General features: G+C 39.5%; 1 protein-coding gene across 8 annotated transcripts in view; it reads right to left on the minus strand.

Annotated features, from left to right (window-relative positions):
• The window catches only part of pam (peptidylglycine alpha-amidating monooxygenase), a 136,277-nt gene that overhangs the window by 102,970 nt on the left and 13,464 nt on the right, over nt 1–19,843 (minus strand). The gene's annotated exons all lie outside the window — the stretch shown is intronic.

A 19,843-nucleotide genomic window follows, 5' to 3' on the forward strand; every position in this document is an offset into this window, starting at 1 on the left:
CCCTCCTTCCATTCCAGCCCATTTCCATTTCCATTCCTTTTCCATTTTCATTTCCATTATGGGCTCTTCACTCCATTCCTTCCATTCTTCTCCTTCCTTTAAGGCCTCCTTGTTTATTTCCACCTTTCCATTCTTTCCATTCCATTCCATTCCATTTAACTGCCATTCCTGAATATATTTTCCATTCCATTCTGCATTTTACTATTTGAATCCATTCTTCTGTGGCTCATCCATCCATCCTTTCCATCCACCTTCCTCTTCCATTTCTTCCTCTTCCCTATCCCCTTTCCATTCCTGTCCACCATATTTGTCTCCGTGTATTCCATGTCATTTATATTCACCATTTCTCTTTGTTCATTCCTTCCGTCCATTCCTCCTTCCCTACTATTATATCTCCATTCTTTCTTCCTTTTTATGGGCCACTCCTTTTCTTCACCACTGGGGTTATGCCTCCCATTTAAGTTATTGTCCATGAACAAGTCTCCACTTTCTTGGAGTCTCTGGTCATCCGTGTCCTTCCTCTGCTTCCATCTCCACAATCAGTCTTCCTTATATATTTCGTTCGTGGGGTGTCTCCTTCCATATTCTCCTTTGGTCCTCCTTGGGATGTTCCGTCTTTGTCCTTTCCTGTGTGTGTTCCTTGTTCTCATGGTCTTTCCGTTTCGGGTCCTGGTCCCATCGTGTCATTCAGTCCGCTGTGGATCATTCCTCTGGGTTCGTTATTCTCGATTCCTGTGTTGTGTGTTGTCTTGTGTTGGGGATTCTTGGCTCACTGCCACATGTCTGCTCACATGCCACATATTTTCCTGCCTGTCTCTCTCTCTCTCACACATATACAAGTCATATACACTGTCTCTCTCTCTGTCTCTGCTGTCTCTCTCTCTCTCTCTCTGTGTCTCTCTCTGTCTCTGTCTCTCTCTCTCTCTCTCTCTCTCTCTCTCTCTCCATGTGTCTCTGTCTCTCTCTCTGTGTCTCTGTCTCTCTCTCTCTCATGTCTCTCTCTCTCTCTCTCTCTCTCTCTCTGTCTCATGTCATGTCATGTCTGTATGTGTGTGTGGGATTCTTCATGAAGTCAGTCGATTATGGTTTGTGATTTCAGGGACCTCAAACATAGGATATCAAAGACTAGTGTTTTGGGAGATCAACAACAAATTGGGACCTGATCATGGAGTCAGGACAGAGTTATTGGATGTTCAAATAGCACCAAACAAAGTAAACTGAAATATTAGTGGAGATTATTCAGTATAGGGTTAATGCTTTGTGGCATGCACCTTTTTGTGTGATTACAGCTGTGGGGTCGCTTGGGATATGTCCTATCAGTTTTGCACATCGAGACTGACGACTTTTGCCCATTTCACTCAGCAAAACAGCTCAGGCTCAGTGAGGTTGGATGGAGAGGCGGATTTGTGAACAGCATTTTTTCAGTTTCTTTCCACAGTTCGATTAGTTCAGGTCTGGACTTTTGACTTGGCCATTCTAACACCTGGATATGTTTATTTGTGAACCATTCCATTGTGATTTGCTTTTATGTTTTGGATCATTGTCTTGTTGGAGACAAATCTCCGTCCAGTCTCAAGGTCTTTTGCAGACTCCATCAGGGTTTCTTCCAGGAGAATGGTCCTGTATTTGGCTCCATCCATCTTCCATCAATTTTAACCATCTTCCCTGTCCCTGCCGGCAGGCCCAAACCATGATGCTGCCACCTGCATGTTTGACGGTGGGGATGGTGTGTTCCAGGAGTGATGAGCTTTCAGCTGTGTTTGCTTTCCGCCAGGCATGCGTTTTGCATTGTTTTGCCCAAAAGTTCGATTTTAGAGTTCATCTGACCACGCAGCACCTTCTTCCACATGTTTGATTATTATCTCCCCAGGTGGCTTTTTGGCAAACTTTTAAACTACACACTTTATGGATATCATTTTAGAAATGGCTTTCTTCTTGCCACTCTTCCATAAAGGCCAGATTTGTGCAGTATCACGACTGATTGTTGTCCTATGGACAGAGTCTCCCAGCTCAGCTGTAGATCTCTGCAGTTCATCCAGAGTGACCTGGCTTCCCTTGTCCATTACCATTGTGTCCCAATACTCCTTTCTCCCATCTTCCATCTTATCCATCCACCACTGTTATTTCCTTATTCCTGTCCACTCACTTTCTAAAGACTATCCATTTCAAGTATTCTCTGGCTTTATTTTACTTCATTCCTCATATTAATCCTTCGTCTTTAATGAATCATTCACTAAAGTTGCACCATGCAGGCTCATTTTCAATTTTATTCTGCTCGTGATTCCACTTCACATTGAACCACCATTATTGGTCTTCCATTTTATCCTCCTTTTCTATTTAAGGCCTATTCTTTTCACGTCCAGCATTCCGGCTGGCTCCTTTTTCATACATGCCTTTTCTCACACATATGCATATGTCTCTCCATACCACATATATACCTTATATATACCTCTCCATGTCTCTCTACATGCCTCTGTGCATGCATGTGCTGCTCACATATACATATATATACATATATTATATATATATATACATATATATACATATATATTACACACATATATACACACATATATATATACATATACATATATATATATATATACATATACATATATACATATATATATATATATACATATACATAATACATAATACATATACATATACATATATATAATAAGTTATAACATATACATACATATACATATATATACACATATACATATATATATATACATATACATATATATATACATATACATATATATATATATATACACATATATATATATATATACATACACATATATATATATATATATATATATATATATATATATACAACATATATATATATATATACATACATATATATATATATGGGTCAAATCACGTGACATGCAACTTTTTTGTGTCCAAGTGCATTAATTTGGTTTAAAATAGTTTAAAAGGAATTCATACAAGCATCATTTTATTCTATAAAGTCTGTATGGTTTGAACATATTTTAGTGTATCATAAAAATGGTATATATTTTATGTTTTGCCATCAAAAATCTCAAAGCGGTCCAGTGATGAACCGTCGGAACAAATTAACACCATATGAAAAGTATTAAATATAGATTTAAAAGTTAAGGAAATTAAAAATAAATATGGGGATACGCTTGACATTGAAGACCTTTCAAATAAACAACATGTACTAGTTTAATAGCTCTTAAATTGTTTAGAAAATTGAAAAAAACCTTTGTCCGGAAATTTGCATATCTGAAATGTCAGGGCGGGCGCAACCACATTCATGGAACTTTTTATTTTGAAGTGAAGAGGTAAAAGAGTGAACAGGATATTGCATCATCAAGAGGGACCCCAACTGACCTTTTTCTGATGAGTGAAAGGTTTGTAAATCCCACTCATATATTCATAAAAATAGCAACTTTCTCTTCATAGTTAGATTTGTACAGTTTACATGTCAGGGGGTACAACCAATGTAACACTAAGGAAAAGTTATTTTAATTTAAAACTCTTTATTGTATTATAAAATTGAATGAATAAACTTGTTAGCAAGAGACAAAAGTTGTATAGGTGTCCAAGAAAGTGCCTGTATAATTTGAAATTAGTAGCAAAAGTCAGGTGGCACAACCAGTAAGTCAGGTGGCACAACCAGAAGGAATGCCACTTCTGGATTAAATAAACATGTTAACTTCAATTATTTTATTGTATATTTTTACAAATATTCATTAATTGTACATTAATAGTTACTATATACATTAAATATCTTTTTATGATTATATTTAAAAAATATCTCTTTCAATGATTTTAGATGCCACTATCAAGTAAGGAAAAAGCTGCACGCTACAGGAAGCGCATTAAAAATGATCCAGCTGCAACAGAAAGATATCTTGCAAAAAGGAAAGAAAGGTAATACATCTTAATAAGCCACAGTTTTTGTGTAATTGATAATTTTGTACAGCAATCAGTCAGGCTTTTCAGATTTTCAAATTAGAATATGCCAGTTAACCTTAGTGTTTATGATGTTTTTATAGTTATCAAAAGAGGAAGAGAGAGGGAAAAATAGTGAAGCCCCCAATCAGCGAGCTGTCCAGAGCAGAACAGAATAAAGTGAGGAAACAATGGAAGGAAGATCAGAGACGGCACAGGGAAAGGGAAAGAGCTATGAAGGAAATCTTAAATTGCACACCAGAGTCACTGGATACAACTCCCATTGAAGCACCTGAGTCAGTGGATCCACTTCCCATAGCACAGCTTCAGCCTGACCCCCCTGACATTGATGCAGAGAACAGTTTAGATCAACAGCAACCAAGAGCCTCTTCCACACCACTGAGAGCAAGTAGCTTTAGATGGCAAAGAGAGAGAGCAAAGTTGCGCCGTGATATGAACATGATGAAAAGGGAAATGGAGGCTGCCAGAAAAGAAACCGAAAAATTTCGAAAACGCTAGAGAGATTAAGACAGAAAAGAACCAGGAGACAGGGAAATGCTAAATCTACTACAGAGAAAACAGGGGTGCAAAGAAACTGGCTGTAGAAAGGAAAGACAAAGTTGTGGAGTTCCTCTGTCGTGATGAGAACAGTCGCTTGCTGCCAGGGAAAAAAGACACAGTGACAATGAAAAAAAAAAAACAGCAGAGGCGTGTTCTCGTTAAACCCCTAGCTGAACTCCATTTATCATTTAGTTCTGAAATGGAAAGGTCCCACAGGCTCTCTTACAGACAGTTTGTCAGATATTGTCCTTTCTATGTGACTCAGCCAAAAACGTCTGACAGGAACACATGTGCCTGCATGGAACATGAGAATGTCAAACTGTTGTCTGAAAAACTGCAGCAGAAAGGGTCTTCTGAAAACAACCAGTGTCTCTCAGCTGTTGTCCGATATTGTGTGCAATCCAGACAACAAGGCCTGCATGTACCGAGTGTGTGCAAAATGCTGCTATGATGAAGTGGAAGTTTCAAAACCCCAGACAGAAGAGATGGTGATGTGGTCTCAGTGGGTAAGAAAACCTGTCACGGAGGAGCAGAGGACCTTTATGAACTTCGTCAAAGAGACACAGAAGGGCAATTTCACTGATTTGTTGGAACTTTTTAATCGCAAGCTTGATGGCCTTGCGAAACACCACTTCAATTGGCTTCACCAGGCCAAAGAGTGCAGGGCATTAAAGGAAAGCCTGAGAGAGGATGAAATGGTCCTACATGTTGATTTTGCAGAAAACTTTGGCTGCAAACTGAACAGAGAAGTGCAGGCTTTTCACTTTGGTGGGAACAGAAGGCAGGCTACTGTCCACTCCTGTGTTGCCTACACCTCTGCTGGTGTGCAGTCCTATGCCAGTATCTCTGGGTGCCTCCGGCATGATGAGAGAGCTGTGTGGGCCCACCTTGAGCCTGTGATAAAAGATGTGTTGGGCAGTCGGAACCCACGTCCTACTACTCTCCATGTGATGAGCGATGGACCTGTCACTCAGTACCGTAACAAAAAGAACTTTTACCTGCTGAGCACCATCCCCTTCCTTTCAGGATTCAATCAGGTCACTTGGAACTTCTCTGAGAGGTCTCACGGGAAAGGTGCACCAGATGGGGTTGGGGGTGCTGTTAAAAGGATTGCTGACTCTTCTGTCAACCGGGGAGCAGACATCCAAACCCCTGAGGATTTTTACAGATTTTTAATGGAGAGACAGGCATCAAGTGAAGTAAAGTTCTTCTGGGTGTGTGAGGAGGACATCAGAAGATTTGATGAAGCTGTTCCTGACGTCGTGCCCCTTGTAAAGGGAACTTTGGGAATACACCAGGTGATCTCATCAGAACCAGGAAAAATACTGCACCGAGAACTCTCCTGTTTCTGCAGCAGGCCCCACATCTGTGAGTGCCATAACACCACCATGGTCAGATTTCCAACAAGCAGTGCCGAGGCAAGTGTCCAGGATCCAGATCTCATTGGAAAGTTCGTTTTGGTGAAATATGAGGAGCAGCCATTTGTGGGGCAGGTTCTTCAGGTGGTTGGTGAGGAGATTGAGGTCAGCTGCATGCAGCAGTTGGGCAATAAAAATGTGTTTACTTGGCCCCATCCTGCAGATGTGATATATTACTACCTAACCGATGTTCTCCAAGTGATATCGGAACCAGAGCCTCTTAATTCACGGCACACAGAGCTTACCCATGCAGACTGGGCTAGCTTCAGAAGACACACCTAAAAATAAGAAATTACAGAGAAAACCCACCGGAGCTCATAGAGCCAACGTGAAGGAATAAATGCCTGATCCCGCGCCTGGCCATTCATACCGGACGCATTTCTACATGCCAGTCACAAAACGATCGCTGTTAAACATTTCAGAATGTCTTGTTAAGAAAAGCTTTATTGTTGTTTGTTATGATTATCTATGTTTAAGTTATATGTTGCAATCCTGTTACTATTTGAGGGGATTAATGTTTTAAATTGAGTACTTTTGATAAATTTACATATTTAAAATACATATTTTCAGTGGACCTAATCAGATGTGTTTTTTTTAACCAAACTAAAACATGACTGTCGTTCAACTACAGTACAATTTAATTAATCAATTCTATTCATTGTAGCCTATTCAGTTTCTAACGAAGATGAAGTGTCATTTTTGTCATGTAATATTGCCCAAACAATTTTGTTCCTGATCAGTTTAATACGGTTTACTTAAATGGACTGATAACCAGTTTTTAATCTTTACCAATTGTACTTTAATAGACTGTTAACCGAGACACCTGTGATTTTCTTATTCTGTATTCTAATAAAAATGCAATTATTCATCATATTTCTTGTCATTATGAATCTGTCAGGCGGCGCAACCGCATCGTCAGGTGGTGCAACCAGGTAAAATACTACTTTAAACCAATAAATAATAGATTCAAGTGAAGATATGGTTGGAAAATGTGATGTACATAATTATTCTATAAAAATATATACTTTTTAGATTTCTAAAGTATTTATTCACATTTTAAATGTAAAGTTGGATGTTGGAAAACAAAATTTCCCACCCCCTACAATAAATTATGCAATAGTTTGTTTTAATACCAAGCTCAACTACAAAATAATAATGTGTTAGGCACAGTAGACACTCTCAAGTATACTTACCAAAAAAAAAACACTTAGAAAAAAAAGAAGGAAGTGTGTTTTTCGTTGTTTAAACTTTTGGTTTGCGCCACCTGACATCTTTTGGGTGGTGAAATTGCAAATACAGTCTAAAAATGTATCAAAACCCCTGTAAATGTTGTGCAACCATTAAGACTTGTTTAAACACACTCTTCCAAATTCAAAATAATGTATTCTGTCCATTTTTAAAGATTATTTTAAAAACACATTTTTAAAAGCCTTATTTGTCATTGACCCATATATATATATATATATATATACACATATATATATATAAAAATAAATATATATATATATATATATATACATACATATATATATATATATATATCATACATACATACATATATATATATATATATATATATATATATATATATATATATATACACACACACACACACACACACACACACACACACATAAATAAATAAAACTATACTTTTACTTATTAAACTGTCTAGTAAAGTCCAAACAGTGTTTAAAAAGAGCAATCCACATGTTTACATGTGTTTATTACAGTAAATAATCATCTAAATACTACTAAATGTGGTAAACCACATATTTGTTTTTATATTTCTGCAATTTGCACTTTAGTTTGTGTGATTTGTTTCTGACTTTCATATGAATGTTTAACCCAGGCTCAGTGCTCAATATACTACTGTGATTGAAGTAGTTAAAGATGTCATTCATATAAATTCATCTAATTTCATCATCACATACAGGCCTGGCCTCCAGGAAAGAACAGTTTGTTTAATCTATCTTGTGTTGTTCATACTATACAATGTTTTATTGCTTGTCTTTGTTGAATAAAACAGAAGACAGAGAGCTTAAAAAATTATCGCATATTAAATCGCAACATTGGTGAAAAAAAAATCCATTAGATTATTTTCCAAAATCATTCAGCCCTATAAGGAAGGAGGAGATGCAGTGAAGTTTGGGGTGAGTTGATCCGGGGGTTGCTGGAGATTGAGGGAGGAATTGAGATCAAGAGTTCACACAGAACCGCCGGCCAGCAGACCCAGGCAGGAGGCAGAGCAAGGACCACCTTGCGATATTCTTAAGATCATCAGAGAGAGACCTGGTGTTGCGGGCGGCTAGAAGCAAGTGAAAGCTGAATTGGCAGAGCAACATAATGCTTTTCCCGGATAACTCCAAAGTCACGCAGATGAAGCATGACAGGTTCAAGGAGTGTAAGAAAAAGCTTCATGAGAGAGAGGTGAGATTCAGAATCCTGTATCCTGCCAAACTTAAAATAGATGCCAAGGATGGAGTTAAGACATTTGAATGCCCCCGGAATGAGATGGCGTTCATAGAAAATATAGAGTGATTTGTCGGCGCAACGTGGGATTTGCTTTTATGTGCAAAATATATTGCCACCTTTTTTCTTCTTTTTCTCAGCTTTCTCATGAGAGTTGGACTGTACATTATTGTTCAGGGTCAGGTGCACATATTTTCTTTGGGTATTTGGGATTTAGTTGTGTTTAGTCATCAGCACTATATATTTGTTATGTGCTCAGTTTGATGGCTTTGATTTTTTTAATATAAAGTTATGTTGTCTAACTTAAGCTATGTATGTTTCTCCACCTGGAATGGGCTGGGGAATTCCATCAAGAGGAGGAAGGTTAGGACCAGTCTTAGAAAAACCAAACATGATGTAATATTTTGCAAGAAACACATTTGTTGATTGTAGAATCTGAAAAATTGTGAGAAGGATGGGGTATAGCAGGAGTAGAGGGGTCCTTACACTGATTAGCAAGCACCTGCAATTTAAATTAATTAAACAAATTAAGGATAATTCTGGAAGAGTTATTATCGTTCTGGATGAACGGCAGGAACTAATTCTGGCTAACATATATGCACCTGATGTAGATGATTGGGCATTTTTTTTATAGATTTGGAAAGGAAATTACAAGCTGTAGGGAACCCCAATATTGTTCTAGAAAGTAAACTCAAACATGCTGAAATGGAGATTAAGTGAAGAATTACACAGTATGGCCTGAGAAACCTGAATCAATTAAAATACCAATATAATAATATTCTATCTCTGACTTCCGGTCGAGCGGGCATTGTGGTAGCACGCTAATCCATCAGCTTCCTCTAACTTTTTTCTAAAGCCCCTGTTACGTTGGCAGTTATAACATTAAGTTTATATAAATGTGTCATAGGGGCATACAACATGCCTAGGAACCAGCAGAAAAAGCCAAAACAAGGTATTGACTTTAGACAGCATTTTGTGAGCGAAAAGTCTCTGGCGGAGGACAGCGTTTCAGCGTTGTAAACATATCCTACGAAGGTAGAGCACCGCCGACACTGTCGCCGTCTTATCCACAACGCGCACGCACTCCACAGAGCGTAAAGAAAAACACTGTTGTATAACATCCAAGTCACACAGAGTAAATTGTAAAGTCACACAAACACAAAAGCAGTTATTTATTACGTTATTTATTTGATCCTACGAAAGGACAAGAAATAATTTAAGACCTTTGTAAACAAAAATGTAATACTTTGTGAACTGAATTTAAGACTTTTTTAAGACTTAAGACCTGGCAGGTACACGTATCACACTCGTTTTAAATGTCATCTATCTAGCGTCACTTTGTCCACGTTCGGACACTTTTTGGATAATGTTCTATCACAATAGCTGGTCAAATACGAATATAAATGATCTTGTAATGTTTGAGGTTATGGGTCTACTAAAAATGTTGTATTATTACTATGCTTTTAACTTAAGGCATTTGGCCCACTTTTCATTTACTTATGAGAGAGCTCCACCCTGGTACTGTATTGAGCAATCTGTTCTTGCCCCATTATGTGTAACCATCACCCCATAGTGTGATGGTTACACTTCATGTAGTCTATTTTCATGACGCTACACTTCCAGCATTGCTCCGTTGCTGCGGGAAATTGCGCCAGATGTCGGTCGAAAAGCTCCTCAGATCTCTACAGGGTAAATCGAGACATTCAGCCTCTTGTAGACGATCTGTTGAATCTGAGTTTTCTGTTGCACGACTAAAACAACTTTTGAACAAGTACAAGTTCCACCAAAACACTTATTGAGTAATGAACTATCCTTCCACCTAAGCACGACAAGTTTAAAGTACCATCTTCAGGTAAATCACATTTTTGCTGAGGTTTACAAAGATGCTTGTGCTGAGACACGTTCAACAAAACAACAGCAAAGCTAACGGTTATACTTTACTTGAAGGTATCTACATTAGAGTGACATGACACTGTCATGAACGTGTCATAAAGATTATAAACAAGTCTAAACGTTTATGACATAACGCTTCTTTTAGTAAGTGTCATTCAGTTTTTGTCATGACAAGTTATGTTAGGGTTAGGGTTAGAGTTAGAGTCAGAGTCATGACAGTGTCATGTGTTCATGACAGTGTCATGTCACTCTTATGTAGATACTTTCAAGTAAAGTGTTACCAAGCTAACTAAATTAGTGCAATCGCTAAATGGGTCCCTACAGACTGCAGGCCCATCAACACAGTTCAGGACCAGGCTCTTCAAGACATCATTCGGATCACCACAGGTGGCCCATCATACAAGCTACCTTCGAGGGGAACTGTTGTTTCGAGAATACATGAACTGCACGATGCTCTCATGGACTAACAGAGGAGTCCCTTGTCCAGGATGTAACAATGCGCTGGAATTCAACTCTTAAAATGATCAGGCAGCTTCAACACAACAAAGATCGACTGAAAGCAAAGCTGGCACAGCAAAAGCACAAGTTAGCCATGCCAACCTCAGCTGAATATGACAGGCTGGCAAAGTTGGAAACGTTGCTGGAGCACTGCAAGTAATGTGATTTCTCTGTCTTCTCCAATTTTACTGGTAAACATAAGTAATTTGCATGTCATCTAGACATAGTTTAAGGCATATACAGACCTGCCAACCTTGAAGAAATTTTATGAGTACATAATAACATTACAAATACATTGTTTGGCTCATCACTATCTTCTAGATTACAATAAATTATTATTACTGTGTAGAGTAGTGGATGAATGGCTGTACGCGTAGTGAAACTACTATACAAATGTTTTCTTATATCCTGTCCAATATTTTGTTAGTCTAACCAACAGGAGGCAGAGAGAGCTAATATATATGCCTAAGTACTTCTGTGTTAAATATGAGAGACAGACCAGGTTAACACATAGCCTTCTACAAATTACTGAAGGGAAATTAAGTAGTCTAAGTAATGATTTACTCATAAAGCAACTTTAAATAGGCCTAAAGCAACTACTAAAAGCACAAGATTGAAGCCTGACAGAGACACAATTATAGGCTAATAAATAACATGGGTCAGATATTTTCAGATACGCTTTTAAAAATTTTACATGGGTGCCATCACATCACATAAATAGCCTAACTGTTACCTTTATCTTATGTTAATCAGCACCTGGCCTTTCTAAAATCTTTTAGTTTTCTAGCCATTCCACCACTTTTCTAAGTGCCCCCAACTAATGGGAAATATGGCAGGTGTGATAGGCTAGCCTATTGACACCAGTGTTGGGCAAGTTAATTCCAAAATGTAATACATTATAGATTACTAGATACTGTCATTTGAGAGTAATTAGTTATATTACAATATTACTGTCTCTGAATTGTAATGCTTACACTACTTTTGCGTTACATTTTAGTTACTTTCACCAAAATAAAAGCCGAAGTATTCTTGGCAGGTAGCTTGTGAATTTCACCACGGGGTCAACAAAGTCTCATCTTTATCCACTTTAATACATAATAATTTATTCATATTATTTTGTATTATTAATCTGATGCTGCAAAGTAACTAAAGCTATAAAATAAATAGTTAAGTAAAACGTACAATAGCCTACTTGACTCAGTCTGAATTGTGGTGGACTAGAAGTAGCCTAATAAGTAGGATTAAATGAAAAATACCCAATTAAAATTGAATCAAAGTAGCCAACGGTAGGCTATTGTTACTTTCCATCGCTGATAAAATGTAATATTACGGGTAGCAAGACTAAACATTAATTCCCGACATGTTATCTGTCAGTTGCTCGGTCACATTGCTGTCACCACTGACAGGACCAGATGTTGTCAGTTACCGTCTCTGGTCCTGGTTCTGACCACGGAACAGTGACAGGACAGCTCGCTTCAACGCGCAGCGTAAAAAACTCCGGAAAATAATGTCCATGTCGCAAATGTATCCGTCTCTGCAGTCATTTCAACCACTGAATTGTAACGCGTAACTCCCATCACGGACACTATGAACGTTTGTTTCTCATCATCCATTTATTTTTAATATCATTATGTTTCGGGGGGTGGGGAGTATTTGTTTATGGGACTGTGTTCGCTACCTGTTGCCCCTTGGTGACTGATGTCGATGATGCACACGGTGCAGAACGTGTGAGGAGGTTCTATATGCTGTCTATGTGAGGTAGCCTGGACATGTGGAGAAAAGGCTATCTCTCCCGTTAAAAAATCGTTCCGAACCTCATGGCATGCAAGCCTACAGTTATCCGGACAGCCTGACTTGCTGAGGCACTGAATTGAATTAAACATGCAAAGCATTTGGCTAGGAGAAGGTGGGCGAGGGTTAAAATGCAGCGCTCTGATTGGCCGAAAGCTTTTCACTCCACTTAAACTGTGGCTCAGCGGCAGAATCAACGTCATAGATGGAGATTGCATAGAAACTGAAACCGGTGAAATGCGAGATGCAACAAAATGCGTACCTAGAGAGCAGCGAATCGTACAAGCGAACTTAAGGGTCATTAAAGCTGCGAGCAGCGATGGACGGGCCCTCGCGCCTCGGTGTGCATCGGAGTTACCGGCGGACGCCGCTCCTTGCGACCGTGCATTCGCGCGGCACTCAGACGCCGCAAATCATCACCAATGAAAAGGGAACTCCCCGCCGAGTTCAACGATACCTCACACAAGACTCTAAGTCATACGGTTCATTGAAAAGGGGCATGGCTAAAGCATAGGGGGCGGGTCAAACAATTACCAATGAAGAAGGAAGTCTCTGCTGAGTTCAATGATACCTCACACCAGGGTATACCTTAAACGGTTCAAATGTTATAAAAGGGGGCGTGGCTTAAGCATAGGGGGCGGGCCAAACCATCACCAATGAATAAGGAAGTCTCTGCTGAGTTCAATGACACCTCACACAATACTCTACCTTAAACAGTTCAAATGTTATGAAAGGGGGCGTGGCCTGAGTAAGTGGGCGTGGCCATATTATAGGGGCCGGCTCAGTATCACATGTAGAACACACATTCTGAGTTTCATGTAAATCGGATGATGTTTGTCATATAAGGCGCATTTCCTGTTGCCAGCGGGGGGCGCTATGACCAAAAGTCAATTTTGGCCTGTAGGTGTCCTCAGGCCTGGACCCTTGTCCATCGTGAGAAATTTCGGGCAGATACGACAACGTACACTCAAGTTACAACAACTTCTTTGTTCATCGCTAAACACTCAAAATGGCCGCCACGCCCACACCGTCTAACGAAAAGTTTTTCTTTTAATAACTTTTCATCGTTAAGATGTTGGGATGGTACAGACCAAGTTTGAAGTCCATCGGATGAAATCTCTAGGAGGAGTTCGTTAAAGTATAGCACCTTGACTTTTAGGCCTACTTCCTGTTGCCACTAGGGGGCGCTATGACTTTAAGTAAATATCGGCCTTTATTTGTCCTCAGGGTTGGACTCTTATGAATCCTGAAAAGTTTCGAGGTAATCGGACAACGTACACTCGAGTTACAACCACTTCCTGTTTTGGCGGTACGCACAAAATGGCCGCCCACACCGCCCCTATCGACGACAAGAAGTTTTTCTTTTAACAACTTTTCATCTTTAACATCTTAAGATGGCACAGACCGAGTTTGAAGTTGATCGGATGAAATCTCTAGGAGGAGTTCGTTAAAGTACGACATGTGGAAATGGCCAAAATCGCACTAATTTCGAACTTTGAAATCAAAATGGCGGACTTCCTGTTGGGTTTAGGGTATGGCTCTAATGACGTTTCTTGTACGTCTTGAAATGATACATATGTGTACCAAGTTTCGTGAGTCTACGTTAAACGCATTGCAGGGCTCAATTTTCTTTAACTTTCAAGCGCTAGCGAGCCATTTTTGTGCGCCTATTCCCGAAACCCTTAAAATACGTAAATTTTCACCAGACTTGATGCGACCGCCAAATTTAGTGAGTTTTTGAATATGTTAAGCCCCTCAAAAAGGCAATTCATTTGACGGGAAAATAATAATAGAAAGAAAGAAAGAAAGAAGAAACAAACAAGAGTTATTGTTTAAATTAGCAGCTATTTGCCTGGATTGCATTTAAAGGTGCCCTGCCACACGTATTTCATTACTTTGTGGTAATGTCTGAAGTTCTACCATGGACTCTAACATTTTTTGTGGAAAAAATGCCTTGGTTACCTTGTTTCAAGCCATTCTACCGTGGTATAGAAAGCCTACAGGAAGACTCAGCTCAATTTCTGCCAGTTCTCATTAATATTCAACAAGCTAAGCTGTTTGAATCTGATTGGCTAACAAGCTAGCCAATGAGAGCCTGGCTGTCAGAATCCTTTACCCAGCCTAACTGGGCGAGCTAATGAATAGTAATGAGCTCAGGCAATATGATGTCAAACTGACCAGCTTTTGTAATTTGCCTTATTTCTCTGCTTATTTCTTTTCAGTGGCTAGAGCTGACAAAGGAGGTAGCAGTTCATTTTCACATTCACAACATAACACAAACACATATGGACCTAACATATTTCAAAAAATGCAAGTAAAAACAGTTGTGTATGGCAGGGCACTTTTAAATTACACTAGTTATACTAGGGTGACCAGATTTCACACTTTGCGAGTGACCGTAGTGCTTGTACACGTACACGCTTTTTAATGTGAACATGTGCCAGCCCAGGTCAGACATAGACACAGACAGTAACTTCATTATTATATTCTATTATTAACGGCTCCTCATCTAATAATAATTTTCCTGTAAAATTTACAAAATTGCAGCAACAGCCTTTTTCAGTTTAGTGTGAAAGTTTATGTTGAGATTTTTTTCTAAAAAAGATTTTTTGAAGTGTTATTTATTCCAATAATACCAAAAGAATTAAAATGATTTATTGAAACACTTCATTTCCTGCATTCTGGTGAATTTTTATGCACCTATTTCTACCTTTTTCTGAATCAATGTATGCTGCAAATATCTTTATGTAAAGAGAAATATAGATTACAATCCAAATATAAACTGACAGTGTCAGTACCCGATCCGTTCCACCTGCACAATCCGTTCTGCGCATGTGCAAGATGACACGTATGCCATGACGTAGGCGCAGATGATAATGCTGCGTTCATGCCACCTCGAAATAACAGGCACTGCCCCACTGGTTACGTTGTTTCGGCAGCTAGATTCAGTCTAAAATAACGTTAAGTCAAACTTAATGGGAAAAGCAGGCTACAGCTAAATTAAGACATTACAGTAATAACAATAAAGACAAGTATTGAGTGATTGTATTTTAAATGAGCACAAGTAAAGTAGAACTGACGTAACAGCTGTTATATATGTTAACGTTTATTTTCAAGATTTATTTTGAGGGTCTTTTAAAGTTTACATGCTGTCTCAGCTAGCGGTTAGCCGAATTAACTGTTAGCTAAACTAACGTTAGCTTAACTGTGGAGGCTAACGGCAGACCGCTGCAATCAGCTAGCGGTTAGCCAAATTAACAGTTAGCTAAACTAACGTTAGCTTCCCGGGGGAGGCTAACGTGAGACCGCTATAATCACCTAGCGGTCCGCTGAATTAACCGTTAGCTACCGCTATAATCACCTAGCGGTCCGCCGAATTAGCTATTAGCTAACTAACGTTAGCTGGAGGCTAGCGTGTGAACATCTTGCGCATGCGCAGAACGGATCGTGCAGGTGGAAGCGGTGCCGTTATTCCAAGGTGGTGGTGGAATGAACGCAGCATTATCATCTGCGCCTACGTCATGGCATACGTGTCATCTTGCACATGCGCAGAACGGATTGTGCAGGTGGAACGGATCGGGTACTGACAGCCAGTCTCTTCTTCTTCTTCTTCTTCCTCTTTGTAGTTTATTGGCGGTTGGCAAACCAACTTAAATGTGCATTACCGCCACCAACTGGAGTGGAGTGTGAACGAGAGATAAATGCAGAAAATAAATAAACCAAAATAATTTAAAAAAAAACGAATATTCGAATGTCAAATTTTAAAATGGAATACCAACCCACCGAAAGAATATTCGAATATTCGAATATTGGGGTCCAGCCCTACTTTCAACTAAATTATTTATTCTCCTTTGGATCGACTTTTCTAATTATATCTGAGTCAGCACACAGCCTAGCATCATTTACTATTCCCTCCTCTTTTGCATCTTTTGTTGGAGAAGTAACCTCCTTAAATGTGCATATGACAATTATCTACCTTAATGATACATTAATTAATTTTAATTTATTAATAAACCCCTGGACTGTAATATTTCAGAGTGTTTGAGCAAGATTTCTAGCCTCGTGAGACCGTCCTGATCTCGCGAGCTCCAGTTTTGTTGAGCAAATGCGAAGCAATCCATCTGGCGGAGTCAGGTTACAAAATTTCTGCTCGTGTCCAAAACTTTGTGCACATTCAAAATACCAGTATCTGTATCGTGATATTTTGAGAAAAATAAAGTGATAAAAGGGTATTACAAGAATAAAGTCACTATATTTCAGAAAATAATCTATACCTGCACCATAGTCTGCTGTGCATTACATGATTGCTCTGCTGATATGGTAGATCTCAGACCTTCTGACAGACACAGAGTCCCGTTCGGGTCTCTGAATGAGACAAATAGTTTAGCTAGGGAAATGGCTGTACGCTGCTATACATCGGAGGTGGAAAACCGAAGCTACTGCAGAAATACACAGAACAAACTACCCTGCATTTTACAGCGAGAGTGGACACTAAGCGATGCACAGGTCTGCTTCAGAGCTCTGTGTGTTTGTGTCTGATCCATAGACTGGAAACGTCATGTCACAGGAACTTCAAACTAAATAATTAGTATTACGCTCCTAAACTTTGTGTTGATGGCATCAATGTATTACACTGATTTGGCTATGATTCCTCCGAAAATTACACCTTTCACAGCTTTCCTCACGTAGAGACGGTTGCTAGGGGATAGCAACAAATACAGCATGGTTGGACCCCGCATGTAGCTGCCCGTTCTATTCGCCTTGGAAAATAAACTGGACAAAGTTACATTCGGGGCTACACTCAAAACATTCGGGGCTGAAGCCCCGGCAAAATCAGCTCACGCCGCTCCTGGTGTAAACCCGGACATTTTAGCGTCCCGACAGGTTTTTGTCGGGACTCGGGACACGCATTTCAAAATCGGGACTGCCCCGGTCAAACCAGGACGTCTGGTCACCCTAAGTTATACTCAAGCACTTATACTTCTCTTACAGTGACTGCCTCACTGATCTCACAATTGTTAAAACGCCGTTAGCTACTTTAGCTTAGCCAATAGCAATGGCTAATTCCTCTCCCTCTCCTACTCTGTCTTGCTCTGTGTGTCAAATGTTGAGCTATTCCTCTGCCTCCTTTAGTAATAATGATACATGTAATAAATGTAGTTTATTCGCTGCTCTGGAGGCGAGGCTTAGTGAATTAGAGGCACGGCTCCACACGATGGAATCAAAATCGTATGCTTCCGTAGCTAGCCAGTAGCTGGTGCGGGCCAACATACTGTAGCACCTGTTAGCAGTCCCACGGCAGACCCCGAGCAGCCGGGCAAGTGGGTGACTGTCCGAGGGAAGCGTAGCGTTAGTTCTAAACCAGGGAATGCAAATGGCTGCAATCGCTCTAAACAGGAGCATCTTCGCCTTTCTAACAGTTTCTCCCTACTCAGTGATACACCCGCTGAGAAGCCAACTCTGGTTATTGGGAGCTCTATACTGTGAGTCTGGCGGCTCCAGCGGCTGCGGTCGTGTGCGTCCCTGGGGCCAGAACGGGCGATGTAGAGTCCCATCTTAAGCTGCTGGCTAAAAATAACCGTAAATACAGTAAGATCATACTTGACGTAGGTGGTAATGTTACCCAATTATGTAAATCGGAGATCACTAAAATTAGTGTTACGTCACTTTGTGCATATGCAAAGACAATGTTGGGCTCAGTGGTTTTCTCTGGACCCCTGCCAAACCTGATCAGTGATGAAATGTACAGCCGCATCATCCTTCAACCGCTGGTTGTCGGAATGGTGCCCAGCTAATGATGTGGGCTATGTGAATAATTCAATTCAATTTTATTTATAGTATCAAATCATAACAAGAGTTATCTTGAGACACTTTACAGATAGAGTATAACTATAACTGGATGGCGTTCTGGGGAAAGCCTGGTCTGATTAAGAGAGACGGCATTCATCCCACTTGGGATATATCAAAATCTGACCAAGTCTATTATCGGTCATAAACCATGACAACCCAAGTTTGATATTAGTAATCTGAGGTGCAGTGCAATGCGCTCCTCTGTGCTTCCGTTGGAGCAGTCGCCCACTCATAGTCTAATAACCACAGTGTCTGTCCCCCGACTCAGATCGGTTAAATCAAAAGGTAAACAAAAGAAGGGCTATACTTAACAACCTAATTGGAATTAAAACAACCACTGCAATGATCGAACAGAATAGGAAAATTAGATGTGGACTATTAATATTAGATCTCTCTTCTAAAGCAATATTGGTAAACGATTTGATATCAGATAATCAAATTGATCTATTATACCGAAACCTGGCTGGGCCATGAAGAATATGCTAGTCTAAATGAAGCCACTCCTCCCAGTCATAATAATAATCAAATTCCTAGAGGCTCAGCCCGAGGAGGGGGAGACGCAGCTATATTTGACTCAAGCCTGTTAATTAATCCTAAACTTAAACTAAATTATAATTTATAAGTTTGAAAGCCTTGTTCTTAATCTTAAACATTCAACACGGAAAACATTACAGCCAATTATATTCATTGTTATTTACCGAGCTCTAGGTCCATATTCTGAATTTTTATCTGAATTATAAACAACCTTCTAACTGCTGCTGACAAAGGACTTGTCTTTGTTACTTGTCTTATTAGATCTTAGTGCTGCATTCGACACTATTGACCATACCATCCTGTTACAGAGATTGGAACATTTAGTTGGCATTAAAGGAATCGCATTAAGCTGGTCCTAGCTCTCTGATCGATCTCAATTTGTTAATGTTAACGATAAATCCTCCAAGTACGCTAAAGTTAGCCATGGCGTTCCACAAGGCTCAGTGCTTGGACCAATTCTATTCTCCTTATACATGCTTCCTCTAGGCAATATTATTAGGAAACACTCAATTAACTTTCACTGTTATGCGGATGACACCCAATTATACTTGTCAATCTAGCCAGACGAAACCAGTCAATTAGCTAAACTTCAAGCATGCATTAAAGACATAAAATCAATGACCTACAATTTTCTGATGTTAAACTCAAACAAAGTTTGAAGTTATTGTGCTGGGCCCCAAACACCTCCGAACTTCATTATCTAAAGATATAGCTACCCTGGATGCCATTGCCCTGGCCTCCAGCACTACTGTCAGAAATCTAAGAGTTATTTTTTAATCAGGATATATCCTTTAACGCCCATCTAAAACAAACCTCAAGAACAGCCTTTTTTCATCTTCGTAACATTGCTAAAATTAGGAACATCCTGTCTCAAAACGATGCTGAAAAAC

This window comes from Perca fluviatilis, chromosome 17 (assembly GCF_010015445.1).
Source record: "Perca fluviatilis chromosome 17, GENO_Pfluv_1.0, whole genome shotgun sequence".
NCBI classification, from domain to species: Eukaryota; Metazoa; Chordata; class Actinopteri; order Perciformes; family Percidae; genus Perca; species Perca fluviatilis.